We start from the raw sequence: 14,173 nt of genomic DNA, 5'->3' as shown, positions 1-14,173 counted from the left end.
AGTGAAAAATGAGGAATCTTTTTTTTTGAGTTGGGTTATCTGCATCCAAAAGCTTGATGCACTTGAAGCACTGTAAATAACCATCAATGTAGGTGTGAGCCTTTTGAATAATTACATTTGAACTTTTTAAAAATCAAGATAGTTAGAAGTTACCTTCCCACTCATGTCTAATAAGCAAGATTAGAGGAGAAATGCTTAAAATTGCATTATCCTTTGTTTTGTCTGAAAGCGCATCTGGTTTTGAAGAGGTTTTGCAGGAAGGAAGCTGCATTTCATATCTACAAAGATTCAAAAGTTGGTCATTGGTGTGGACTTACCCTTGCAAGACAATGTTTACACATCCTTTGTTTTGACACTAGGAGTTGTATCAGCCCACAAAGAGGATTGCTGCTGGGAGAAGAGATAGCTGCAATTGCAAACTTCTCCTAAATGTGAGGGGACAGGAGGCTATTTGAGAAGAACTGTTGTGATCTCCCTTGGAGGAGAAATTAAGAAAGGAAATTGCTCAATAGTTTTCTTGAGGAGTGATAAATTATTTCAAAGTTCTTAAAACTCAGAAGTTTGTTGAGATGACAGCTCATGCATTAACTAACAAATGCCATTTTGAGGAGGGCAAGGTTAGTGACTGGCTTTCCTTTGGAGGATAATTTCAGCAAAATGGGGTTTAATTTGTGGGAGTACTTGTGTGATTGACAGATGAGCTTGCAGCTCTGTTGTCTCACCCGTGTTTCAAGACTTGTAGCAGAAAGCTTTAGTCTTTTGAAACGTATGCAGTTTTAAACTACTGCTTTATTTTGCTCTATAGATAAATCTTACTACTTTTGTGAAGACTGGAAATATACTGTAGTGTTTTCATGATGGTACATACTTCACTGTTTATGCTCTCTATGTGATGTTGAAGAGGAAAAGGTTTGCGAACATGTGTTCTGTCCAGAGGATTTTTGCATATAGTTGTCTGTACTGCTTTGTGCTCAAACTAAAAATTTTGGAAATGGTTAAGAATGTAGGTACTGTAAAATGCACTTACAAGATCAAAGTTTTAATGAGGCAGATTGAAGAGAGGAGTAGTCTGACCCTTTCTTTCTGACTCAGTTTGGTAGTTTGTGTAACTGCTCTGCCAAGAGAGGGCGAGGAAACTTGTGCGTGAGCCAAAGTTACAATTGCATTCAAATGACCTTACAGCATCAAGATCTGTTCATGTGGGGAAATCGCAAATAGAAGCGACACTTAAAGTGAGCCTGCTAGCCAAATGGTGAAATTCTGGAGGAGAAAAGGAGGCTCAAGAAAGGAAGAATGCTATGCAGATGATCAAGAGCAAAAAGAGTTGAAAAGCAGGTACAGCAATGGCTGCTATGGAGCTGTAATCCCCCAATATTGTTTGTGTCTCTTAAAGCTCAGCTTTGAATGTACTATGTATGTAGTGTGTCTGCCGAGACATTGCTAGCCATGTTTTAAATTAACTCAGACAAAGGAAGAGAACATGGCAAATGCTGCTTTAGTACTTTTTGGTTTCCCTTAATCTGCAGTTTAGTTGAATGCTGCTTTTCAACTATTGCACTGCATAATGCTGCCTGGCCTCTTTCTCAAATAATGCTGAGCTGCTGTTGTGTTGTCAGATGCAGGTTTTGTTCTGGTGGGGTAGGGGGAAAGACTTACACTTTGATAAGCAAAAGTGGGGCATCGGCAGTGTATTGTGCTTGCATGGGTCAAGGATCACTGCTTACTGTCACTGATTTCTCCCTCCCTGCTTCAAAGTCTCAAGTTAGTCCTAGTAAACTGACATGTTATTTAAAATGCCGCCACTGTAAGATTTTATTTTTTTTTAAAAAATAAAACAGAAGGCATCTGAAATGGCTAATATTTTTAAGGTTACAGATGAAACTGGTCATCAGGTATCTTTAAGTTGTGATGTTATTGTTAAACAAGTGGTGCAAGCAGGCAAATCAGTGCAAGCAGGATTACTTGCACAGTTTTGCAGGCTTTGGACTGCAGAGAAATTGCAGTTATTTGGGATACTCATATTGTCCTATATTCATAGGACAGTTCATTTGTCACTGATTTCTGTTGTTGATCCTGGAGCATCAGAGGCAGGAAATGAGTTAATACTTATATGCTATGCGTATTAATTTTTGTAAACACTGGTAGATACTTTGGTAACTTTAAGCCTGTTTACTGAAGTATGCTATTAGCGATGCCTAACTGGTATACTGGACTTCATTCTGTTGTTAAAATCAAAATTACTGCAATATAAGGAGCTTAGACGTGAGTGTTTCCTTTCAAGCACAAGATAACTTGTGCTGAGGATGTTGTCATTTTATTAAGTTTATTTTCTGGATGTGGTTCATGTTTGTTTTTCTTGTCTGTATTTAAATTTGAAACCAGAAAAAAAGCAAAATGGTTAAAAACTAATGGATGAATTTTGGATAGTATGAACTTTTTTCTATAAAACTTCTTTAAAAAATATTTTTTAAAAAATCTTGATGGCTCTGAAATGTTAGATTACTGTTAGAGAGTTACATTCCTGTGTTCTGGTGGCTGGAAATCAGGAAAGATATTTTAGATTTCCCCCTCAGCATTGTTACTGTGAATTTGTTTGCTTACCAATGAAATTTAATGTAATCTACATTGCTACATTCAAAGGAGGAACAACTCTGTATAATTTACTAATTCTTTTTACTGCTTCACGACTTAACTGTGCCTGAACTCTATTAAAAGAATGAGTACATTCAGTGACCTTTTAAAAAATTTGCAACTGCTTCTAATCAAGTTAAAACAAGAAATCAAATTTGACTTTATTTTTTACATGCTTTTAGTTACAAAACCCATTTAATCTCTGAGCTAAAATAGTTTAAAGGGCCTTTCCATCATTGGGAGTGTTTTATCTTTGAACAGTCCCCGTAATAGCTTGTTCTGTGATTGACTGACTTGAGGGAAGCTGACATTTCCTAATAAAAAGCTTTACAGTTTAAAACTTTGTGAAAATGCTTTGGACTGGCTCTTCCTGCAATACCTAAAATCCTTAACACACTCAAAAATCTCAGTGCTACAGTTGTGTTTAGACTGTTGCAGGAAACCCGAGGGGAGAAAATGATACGTTTTCATAGAGTTGCTAGTGTTTGTAGCATGACTTTGCAAATTATGGGAGTGTAATTGTAGTTGGACTGAGATGGAGTTCATATCAGGCAGAAAGAATACCCTTCTTGTTAGGTCTTTTTACTCTCCTCTCTGTCCCCACTAGTTCAGGTAGGATTACACAGCAATGAAGGGCACTTAAATTCTCTTCTAATTTGAAGTGGTTTTGAATGAAATACATCTGGTGAATTTTTTTCTCATCCATTTTCGTATGGCTCCCTTTTTCCTCTTCTAAATTCCTGTTTCACCCCCTGATATAGAACATAAAGGTACAGTGAATACAAAGAGTTTGTATTCTCCCTGTTTACTTAACTTACTCACGCTTCTAGTTTCTTCCTGTTAAGTGACCTTCCAGTGAGGTGTTTATATTCATCAGAGTGGCTTAGAATTTATCCCCACTTCTAAAATTTATCTCTAAAATACAGATGAACACCTGCCTTGCACAGGTGTTGAGCATTTTCTCAGTTCTTGTGGAGAAAGTCTTTTTGAAGGAATGTTTTAAAATCAGAAATATTTTCAACAGACTTTTATTTCTTCTCAAACCCCAACCCCCTGCCTCTTTGTGTATCACAGGTGTTGCTGTTTAATGCGTGTGCTGCTGTGGCATGGACTGCAATGGAAGTCAGTTCACCAGAAAGAAATAAAACTGTGTCCCAAAACGTGGCAATAACACAGATAATAGGAAGAAAATTTGGAGGCAGAGGAAACCTATGTCAAAGATGCTGTTAGAAACTGCCCTGCAGTCGGGAGGTCTTGTTCAGTGAGCGGTCTGTTTGAAGTGTGCAAAGGGAGCTTGGAAAAAAACCAAGGGCAGGTGTGTACTAAAACTTGCATGCTAGCAAGAAAACAGAGTAACTTAATCTTAATTAAGACTTTAAACAGAACTGAAAGTATTGGGACTAATTTCTAATACATTTACTAGCCTTCCTAATTAGGATTTTAGTTGGAATTATTCTAAGACAACTCATTTCAAATATGAAATTAAAGCCTGAGGTGGGTATGTGGCCTTTTGGAGCAATATAGCTTGCCTTCAAGTCATCATGGGGCTGTACAGGAATTACAGGGAAAACATGAGGATTAGGAGTGATAGGAGTGTATTTCACCTTGTGGTTTGCATGTTGTTAGATTTTTAAATACTGAAACTATTTCCTCAACTGTGATACTGTTTCCTTTGATCCCACCTCATTCTGAAATCCGTTTTCTCTAAAAGAGATGAAATGTGCTTCCTGGTGTCGTTTAACTTCACCCATACAAAGTTTCATCAGAGAGCTGGAACTGAAGTTGAAAAATGTAGCTAAGAAACTTTCAATACAGGAGATGCAGAAAGAATAGCTGCCTAGTTAGACTCTCAAAATCATGTGAACTTTAAGTCACTCGACCTTAATTTAGTGGAAGACTGGCCTGAGAGTCTTAATATAGAAAGCTCTACATATCATGTGGAAACTCTAATTTAGACAAGTATTGATAGAAGAGACCTTTATGTTTGTTCCTGGCCAGATTGTTTGTTTGCTTCTGTCCCTTACCCCCACTCTTCATTCTCAGGAAATGCAGTACACTGGCAACTGCTACTGCACAACTACACCCAACTGTACCAGGGAGAGCAAAGGAGAATAAACCTTCAGATACTGCCAATTGTTCTGGTTTAGCCACTTTCCAGTGGAGTCTTCAGTAAATTTGTTTCGTATTGCTCCTGGTAACTTTGACTGGGAAGGAGAAGCAACTAGTGGCCTGTTGAGAAGTGTTGGTGACTTTTGAATGTGACTTTTTTTCACCTAAGTGAAGTTCTTGAAGTGACAAGACAGACAGTGAATGTGGTGCAGGGAAAATGCTTGTCTCAAGTTGAGAGGAAAGCAGGTAGGCTAAATCAGATGTGTCACCCTCTCAGTACCCCGTTACCAATGTAAAACAAAACAAAAGACAACAAACTTGGGTTTAAGTGTTTATCTTGAAATGTCAGAGCCTTTAGATCAGGCAAATTCTTTGCTTTTTGCTTCTTAAAGAAAGATGCAAGTTCACTGGGATTTCTACTCTTCCTTTTTTTAAAGTTATGCCTAAGCACTAGTTTACATGTCTGTTTCCTAATACTGTAACTTTTTTTTTAGCTATTACATCAATGACACAGTAGTTCTTAACTTGGTTCAGAAAACTCCTTGTTTGTGGCGTGGTCATTAACATAACATCAGTAGGAAGGTCACAGTGTAACTAATGTGACTTGCCCTCTGATGAAAGTGTCATGGGAAAAACAAATGGACGCATGGATTCCCTGTGTGTTTACAGTAGCCATGGAAAGTTCTGCTTTGCTAAAATCTACATTAAGCTTAGGAAAAGAACCCACCCACACTCTAAATTTTTACTTTAAAAAAAGATGATGTTTTCATGTATCACTTCAACTCTACATTAGAATTTATTTGGGGTGAAATCATACTGTCGGTCTGGAAGCAGCTGGGGATTTTAACTGTACAAGAAAAATATGCTTCTGAAGCATGTGTTCAAAGTCTGGAGTAGGTGTTGTTGATATCTCGCCCAGACTTCTTAAAATTGCAGCCCTTAATGCAGTCACAGTTTATGATATGTAACTGTACTTGTGGATCTGTAATTCATAACCAGAGATTCAGTTTGGGAGGTATCATTATGAAAGCTACTGTTGTCTTCCATGTGAAGAATTAAAATACCTGAACATCCTTACAAAAACAGAAATGGAGTATATAGGTCACCTTTGTGTCTGAAAACTTAAGTTGATAGTGAATGTTTCACTACTTAAAATCTCTGTGAACAAAGCTAACTTTTGTGAACCATGTAGAATAAGGTCGGTGATAAGAGTCAGACCAAGGCTTCTTGTGATGGGTCGCAGAATTTTTTTGCTGTAATCACCCAAGAACTCTGTCACTCCATCCATTCTGAGGAAGTGGCAGTACTGTCTTCTGGTAGCAGTGAGTAATGGAAGTTGCAGAAGTTTGTGGTCTGTACAGGAAGGACAGTTTTGTGTATGAAGCTTCAAAGTCTTGTTATCTTTTTTTGTGTCTTTCTAAGAGACGGTAAGTTCCTTTTGAATCAAAAATTCTCAAATAGAGGTTCTGTGAGTCAAGATGATTTTGTTTTTTTAAGTTGTCTTGGAAAATTTGGATGGCACTTAAGCATAGTGATACATTTTATGCAATGTCTGAAGGTGACTTACTTCTTGTTACATTTTAATTTACCACAATTTACAAGTGTTTAGAATCTATTGGTTAGCATAAAACTAACTTTTTGAAGGGAGAAAGAGGGAAATATTTCTCTTTCATCTTTATTGAACAACATTGCATTGCTTTGCTACTGACAAGGGATGACCATCTCAAGTTTTTGAGTAAGCATCTATGTGAAGGACAGCCTCAGTCTCTCTGATTCGTTTATATTAGAGGTAGCCTTTGTTACAACTACCTCTCAAAATGCAAACCAAATGTTTGTATTTACAACTTCTTTGAACACTAGACCAATCCCTTACTATGTTAAATTCTTGGTGTTAAACTGGAGAACTCTGTTCTAGAGATAGAAAGGAGAACAAACGATTAGGTATTTTTGGTATTAAAGCACTCTTTAATTTCATGAAGTGCTATCAAAATTATTCTCCCTTCTTCAGGTTTGATGGAAACATGCCTCCCATACTTTTCTGAGTCTCTAATTGTCCTTCAGTTCTGTAGTTCTGAACTTTGGGAAAGGGAGGATCTCATGTGCATCTTTCTTGTAGTGATCATAGAACAGAACCCACAACACAGGTGTCCATACAAAAGTGACCTGGGCGGCCCTTTTATTCTGTTTTATTACTCTTTGGTAGTGAGAAAAATAACTTTGAGAGCATTGCACTTGCCTACGAAATGTCACGTATGTTATTACATGTTGTTTATAAAGAACTCCAGAGAAACAATCATAGAAGACTGCTGAATTGCAAACTAATACATATTTAAGTGTACTTTAGATTATCAGTGTGTTTCTAGCATATTCAGATTTTACAGTCAGTGTTGCTTATAATGCAAAAGAAGACATTTTCAATACAACTTTTTAGATTGCTTGTAAAGTATCTGTTACCTGGGATAAAAAACATCTGTTCTGTCTGTGATGGACACGCAGTAAAGGCTTCTCTAACTCAACCAACCATTCTTTGGTCTGTCTCTTCAGTCTCTGTCATCAGACTGAGTTGTAGGGCTGTTACTAGGTCTGCAGAAATGTTTTCTGCTGATAACGTATATGTCTTGTATTTGAGAAGCTATTTTTAGCAGTCTGGTTAGACTCAGAGTCACTGAGGGACAGAGTCCTGGTGCAGAGCTGTAGAAGGGAACTGCCAGTGGTTTGGAATAGGAAAGGGGTGGAAAGGTACCTTTCATTCCCAACTGTTTTGTCTATTTTTGACTGTTATTTCCTGGTAACTTGCAAAGAATAGGCCCATTTCTCAGGTTTGTTAGCTTGTGTTTGGCTAGGAATAATCTGTGTTACTGAGGGAAAATATGTAGAATTGCATGGATGAAAACTTCCCTTTTCACTGTGATGATGCTCAAAGGCTGCCCGGATCTCAACAGACTGACATGTTTTAACTAGAGTGAATCTGAGAAGTGCTGCTTTTCACTATTCATTAGTGGAAAGGCTCTGACCTGAGACAGTTTTGATGAAGGGGCAGTTATACACATCATTTGCTTATATGCCGGACTTTTTCCTGATTGCACAGTGACCAGAGAAGAGTGATTCAGACAGCAATGCCACTGAGAAAGGAAATTGTTATAAATGTGGAACCTTTAATTTGACTACGATGCTCAGGTACAAACTGCTTTTTAATATTTAAAGTTTGATATTTTAAAAAAGTGTAAGCTTCAATTTTATATATTTTATTCAGAGAACTATTACACAAAAAGGACAGCTGAGGTAGAAAAATAGCACAAAGTACAAGAGGGCCCACCAGTTTACATGTTTGTGCTGCATTATGAACTTGGGGCAGGAAAACTGCTGGTTTAGATTCTCCTAAACACATTGCTATGCTTTTTCCCTTCTAACCTTTTCTTATTTTTAATGTGTGTTTTGTTTTAGTGCTAAAGTCAAACGTCATCCCCAGTGTTTCAGTCTCTATGTGCGTGGCTGAGTGAATGTGTTTTTCTTCACTTTCACGTTTATCTTTGCAAATAAAAGCTGCAGGTAGAGAATTTAAAATTAAATTTAAAGCTGTCTGAGGCTTCTCTAAATGACATAGCTGGGAAGGCTGCCACATAGCAGAAACATTTCAGTGATGTGTTCTTCATTGCTGTGGGGACACCAAAGATAGAGTAAGGTAGGCTGTGTCAGTTGCTAGTGTTTTGTGAGGTAACATTCCCTGCAGTCAAAGGTTTGCAGGCACGCTGAAGTGAGAGATCAGCCACCTCTCTTCTTACTATTTATTGTTAGCTTTTATACGTTCCACCATACTAGCTCTGTGCCAGGGTAGTGTCATCTACCTGATATGGAAAAACTTTCTTTTTTCCTTTTCTCTCAGTTGAAAATAACTTTCAAAATGTTTGTCTGTCTGTCCTCTGGCCAGTCAGTATGGGTTTAATGCTGCCTGTCATCTTTGTTCATTTTGGCTGGTAGGTGTTGGTCCTGCTGAGACTATTGTATGGTGGCTGACTTCTGTGCTACATGTGCAATCTTGTGGATATTTTTTTTTTTTTTCCCTTAATCGAGTCGTTCAACTTTGTCTGTGTAAGATGTTTGTAGGAAAATTCTGCATATGGCACTTAAACCTTGTTGGGTCAGGTATTTTCTGCCCACTGTCATGTAGAATGTGTGATGTAATCAGGGTAATTTGCAGACTTCCTAAGCTAAAGTTCAGTTTTATTTTTACAGCTGTTTGTAATTTGTCTGAAGAATATGGTAGTGCTTAAAACCTGGTGGCTGTGCTGGTGCCCCTTGTCTTGCAGCAAGGGGAACTGACAGTGAATGCAAACTGCACTGTGGTAGCTAACCATTAATGTTTGGTTTTAAAGACTTGATGGCATACGTATCTCTGTCACCGAGCCTGGTGGCTGTACTAAGGAATATAAGAATGATGTGGCTGGTGTCCTCTCTAGTTGCCTTTTACTTTGCACTGTGAATGACTGGGCAGCACTGTGCAGCTCTGTTGTCTGCAGGTGTATTTGGAGCATGGCTAGGGCAGGCTCAAACTCTCTTCCTGCTTTCATCTGTAGGAATGTACTCTACCGCTGTGCACTAGCGTGCATCAACATTATTTTAACCAGGATCATGTTAAAAAAAAATTCCAAGAACTGAGCAGAACAGATTCGTATATCTTCAGTGACATAGTTGTGATGCATGACTGCAAAACCAAGCTTCTTATCTAATGAGAATAAACTTGTGTAAGGGGAGAGAAGAAAAATCTGTCTGAAATCAGAAATCTGCAGCTAAACACCATGCCAGTAAATCATATATGCACTCTATTAGCAAGAAAGTACTCTTCTTGTTCTAGCCATATGTTTGGGTTTTGTATAGTTTCTTAATTGTGCTATAAATGGGGGTGTCTTATCTAGGGACCTTTGAAAAGCTAAGGAACAAACAGCTCTTTTTTGTTCAGTGCCTTCAAGTCTGAACACAATGTAAGGATTGAGGAAGAGTGGAAATCTATGAAATGACTCTTCAATGCAAAAGTTCAAAGGCAAAAACTTGCAGAAACCCCCCCAAAATGTAGTGCCAGTTGTTAAGTAGTCTGTTGCTAGTCTTGTTTTACATTGCTTTTTTTTTTTCTACCTCGCTGTAGATTTAGTGTGGATTGTCTGAAATCAGTGGGAGTTGCAAAAACAGCCTTCTGTTCCATATCGATGTGGCTCTGTGAGCACTTACTTGACAGTAGGATTCTGTGGGAAACCATACAGGTGTATGCTGTGTTGTTTCCATGCAGTTTCATAGTATGTTCTGGGAAAACCGGTCTTTTATCTGGCCCTTCTGGCATACTGTGCAACTGATCTTCACCTAGAAAGTCGTGGATCCAAGTCAAGTTGCTGACCTTTTCCTCATGCTTATTAATAAACCCTCGTGTTTCTACTGCAGTCAGTGTAGGTAGAATGAGGCTGAGGAGGAGAGCGTGTCAGCGGTGGCTCATCCCACTGAGAAAGTGGCAGCGTGCCTTACTCAGATTGCACAGATACCTTTTGGGCTGTGGGCAGGGGCTGTGCAGGTAGCTGGGGTGGGTTTTGGTGTCTGTGGAGTGTAACCTGAAGAGCAGCTTTGGAGCAAGGGCATGACTGCAGATCTATAATGAAAACCCATGGGTCTGTTCAAAAGAGAACTCTAGGAAGATTCTGGTGCAACATGTCACTACCAAGACATTTGCCCCAGAGGAGTGACTTGTGCTGGACTTACTGATGCTTAAAAGCTGGCTGCCTCTTTAAACTATAGAACAGTTGCTTATTTTGGCATTGACATGCCAGTTGCTGGTGTTGGTGATGATGGAAGTTTACAAGGGAATTATTGCTAGGCCTGAGTCACGGGAAACTTACTGTGCTTCCTCTTTTGGCCATGGAGATTCCAGCCTAATGATGAATATCAGTAGGGTATTTTGATGATTAATTTTTATTTAATAATATAAATAAGGTATGTGTACACTATTTTTTCTTCCTTTTCCATTTCCATGGTGAGTGACGAGTGTGTGAAAACTAAATGTGACTGCTGTGGGCCTTGGGACCTTACAGAGACGTAAGAGCACACAGAAGAAGAATGGAGTATTATAAAGCAACAATTTCAAAGTGATGGCAGAATATTTGACTGAGGAGAACAGAAAATGGTTCTTAGTAGAAATTGGGAGTTGTGCTGAACCCAACAGTTGGTACAGGTGAATAAACTATGTTTCTGAAAACTAAGTCTGGATACAGAACAGCAAGGGAAGTAAGGGTGGTCTAGTGTACCCACACCTCTACTCTGCAGTAGGAGTAACTACAATGTTTAATTTCCTTCATCCTGGTAGGGGAAATATTGCAATTTTCTCTTTGGGATACAATCTTGCCTTTTGCTTGAACTGCTGCGTGAACTGTCGGGACTACTATGTTGTTCTGACCAGAAGGATGACCAAGAATTTGTTAAACAAAGCCAAAACTGTTATTTGTATGGGGCAAGTAGTGGCCTGGTGATCTCTGCTATTTGACATGCTTTTTGATGTTATTTCATCATTTCTTGCTGAAAGTTCTATTGGACCCCAAACCCCCAGGCAGATACATTGTAATATGTTACTTTTTCTTGTGCTTAAAGCATGAAGAAATTTAAATCAGAAGCTCTGCTACCTGAACTTTAGAAGTAGTTAAATAGATTGGCTTCATTTCAGGGAAGTCAGTGCCTATGTAGAATACAGAAGTATTTTTTTAAAAATTTTCTCTTTTAATGATGTGATGTGCAGCCCTTTCCAAGCAAGTTAATTTTTTTTCCCTGCCACACTAAGTTGCAAGGAAGTATTCCCCAGACCTTCTTTAACAGCAAGGAGAGTTTCATATTCTCTCTTGACAGTAAAGGAGATGTGATAAAGCTTTGAGGTCTGATGCTAGAACATCTTGGACAGAGAACCTAAAATTAATGAAGACTAAGTAATGAAATTGAGGGTACACAGTCTGAAAGCACTTTTTAATGTTACTGGCTTCAGATGTCAAATCATGGCTTCTTTTTACCATTCTTAGCTCAAGTAAGAGTTTGTATATCAAATGAGCAATCTACATAGAGAATTTACAGACTAGGTAAGGAGGTCTGTTCCTTTGAGGAAATCCTGTGTTTATATTCTGGACTGTACTTGTAGGCCTTGCTTTCCATTTTGCTTATTGATCTAGAAATCTGAATCTTCCACAGCTCCCTTGACAGAAGCTTGCTTCTTCATGCACAGGGAGGAAGTGTGAACGTCTTTTAGTCAGACAATTACTTTGGCTTTAGTGATACTTTCCTATGGTGACAAAATTTATCATGATCTTCAAATGTAACTGGGTACTGAAAGTCCAGAAGATGTTCTGGTCTTAAATCTGAGTAAATATTATCATTATTTTGAGGAAACTGAGTGTTGAGGAATGGTAAATTTACATGTGATTGAGTATGTACATGCATCAAGGAAAATGATTCTTAATTGTGGTTCTGAGGCTGATAGGGCCTTTGCTTCCTGAATTTAGATCAGGAAAAACATTTTGAAGGAAGAAATTTCTACTTGTATTGAGAGACGTTCTTTTAAACTGGGGGTGTGCAATGTTAGTGACATTTTTGTATTATTTAAGTTGGATGAAGTGCTTCAAATGCTGTGTTTTCCAACCTTGTAAACCTACGTGGTGTTCTGTGCATTTTCAACTTTACCATGTGTCTAATATTTTAACAAATTTGTCCAGTTCCTCTTACTGCCCGAGCAAGGGATGCTTTTGATACTGTAGTGAAAAGTTTCACTTTCAGAGAAATTTCAGACTACTAATTAAGTTGTATAGTACACACAGAAGAAATATCCTTGACATGTAGGAGTAAGGTTGGTCAAACAACCGTTTGCCTTTACTGAAAGTTGTCTTGGTTGCTTGCCTGAGGCTGTTGGTATATTCAGAATGCTTTCTGACTGGATGCTAAGATATGAATAAGTGATAAGGCATGCTGATAAGTAGGAAACTGAGTTGACATTGGTAAGCAGGTCAGCTTGCCAGTCCACTTACAGTATTAGGTCTCCATCACAGAGATTTACAATAGAGCAGGAGCTGGCATGGGGCAGTTTGGTCAAGTCCTTTCTTACTGCCTGTGCCACGACTAAGTGAAGTTCAGTAGCCAGCACTACCTGTTGTGCATTTTGGAGAATCTGTGCATGCATATAGGACTTTGTCTGAGGACAACTTCAAGAATCGCCATGTCTAAGGGTTATTGCAAATATTTTCCAAAATCAGTTTTCAAAGTGTTTAGAACCTTTTGATCCATCTGTACTGAGTGACTTCAGATTTTTATTTTTGTGGCCCTTCGGGGAAAGCCACAATGCTGGATTTCAACTTCATTGCTTAAAGTAAGACAGTTTAGTCTGCAAATGAAACAAAAATAGAGCATGTATTTATTTTATTTTGCCTTTTTACCCCTTAGCTTGTGCTCTGTGTAGTTCTCCCTTGTAAGGAGACTTTTTTGTATAAAGTCTGTATTACAGGGTTGCTCTTGCCATGTTCATGTTAATGCCCCTGGAATTTTCTGAAAAACTCTGTTCCAAAATCTTTGCTAGTGTGACTTTGACTTTAATGGCACCGAGCCATGGATAATTGGCTCGGTTTCCTAAAATTCCACAGCCTGTTGTTAAGATAAACATTTCTAGGTTCCCAAGAACACAGACGCGTATGTATATGGTAATATACTGGGTATGCAGAGCAACCTTTAAACAGTGAATTCTTATTTTCCTATCTTATTCTTGATGTTTACACACAAACTTCATATGCAGAAAAATGACTTGACAGAATAATTGTGCTGGTTTTTAAACTACATTGTAGCATTTTGAGAAGAGCTGTGAAATTCCTCTCTTGTGGTAGCCATTAAGTTCTACAGCAGCAGAAGGGAAGCAGTCCTGCATCGGTATGGTGTGTGTTGAGATGCACCCTCGTTAGTCAGCAGCTCATGTCTCAGTTGTCGGGAAGTCCATGCGACTGAGGCTTTGGTATAAGGCCCAGGATTGCTGGTGGTTTAGGAATTTATAGTCTTGTTATAAGTGCTCCTCAGCACTTGTACCTAAAGTAACTTGTAAGGCCTGGGTATCCGCAAGTGTTGGAGGTCTGGCTTTCTCTGTTAAAAAGGGCTGTGATCTGCATAACCCCCCCAGCCCAAAGCTTTAGAGAGGGGCTATAATTACAGAGCTTGTGACAGAGCTGGGTTCAGTTCACTCGTGTCCTCACAAACATAATAGTATATGGTTGAAAGCATTGCTTCCGTATATAGCTACTTAAAGATGACAAACAAAATTATGGATGTGAGGCCCAGGAGTATTAACAGCCAGTTAGGAAATTGTGGGACAGGTTCTGGGGAGCTCTGTACACGCTTAGGGTTGTAAGACAACCTTGAAGAGTGAGGGAGGTTCTCACTG

At 38.6% G+C, this 14,173-nt stretch overlaps 1 protein-coding gene across 1 annotated transcript in view; it reads left to right on the top strand.

The window, feature by feature from the left end:
• TRAK1 (trafficking kinesin protein 1) overlaps nt 1–14,173 on the top strand; it is a 131,614-nt gene that overhangs the window by 24,336 nt on the left and 93,105 nt on the right. The window lies entirely within an intron of this gene.

Source organism: Tyto alba, unplaced genomic scaffold, assembly GCF_018691265.1.
Source record: "Tyto alba isolate M040663 unplaced genomic scaffold, T.alba_DEE_v4.0 Super-Scaffold_46, whole genome shotgun sequence".
Lineage (NCBI taxonomy): Eukaryota > Metazoa > Chordata > Aves > Strigiformes > Tytonidae > Tyto > Tyto alba.
The sequence above is the reverse complement of the archived record's forward strand: the minus strand, read 5'-3'. Positions and strand labels throughout refer to the sequence as shown.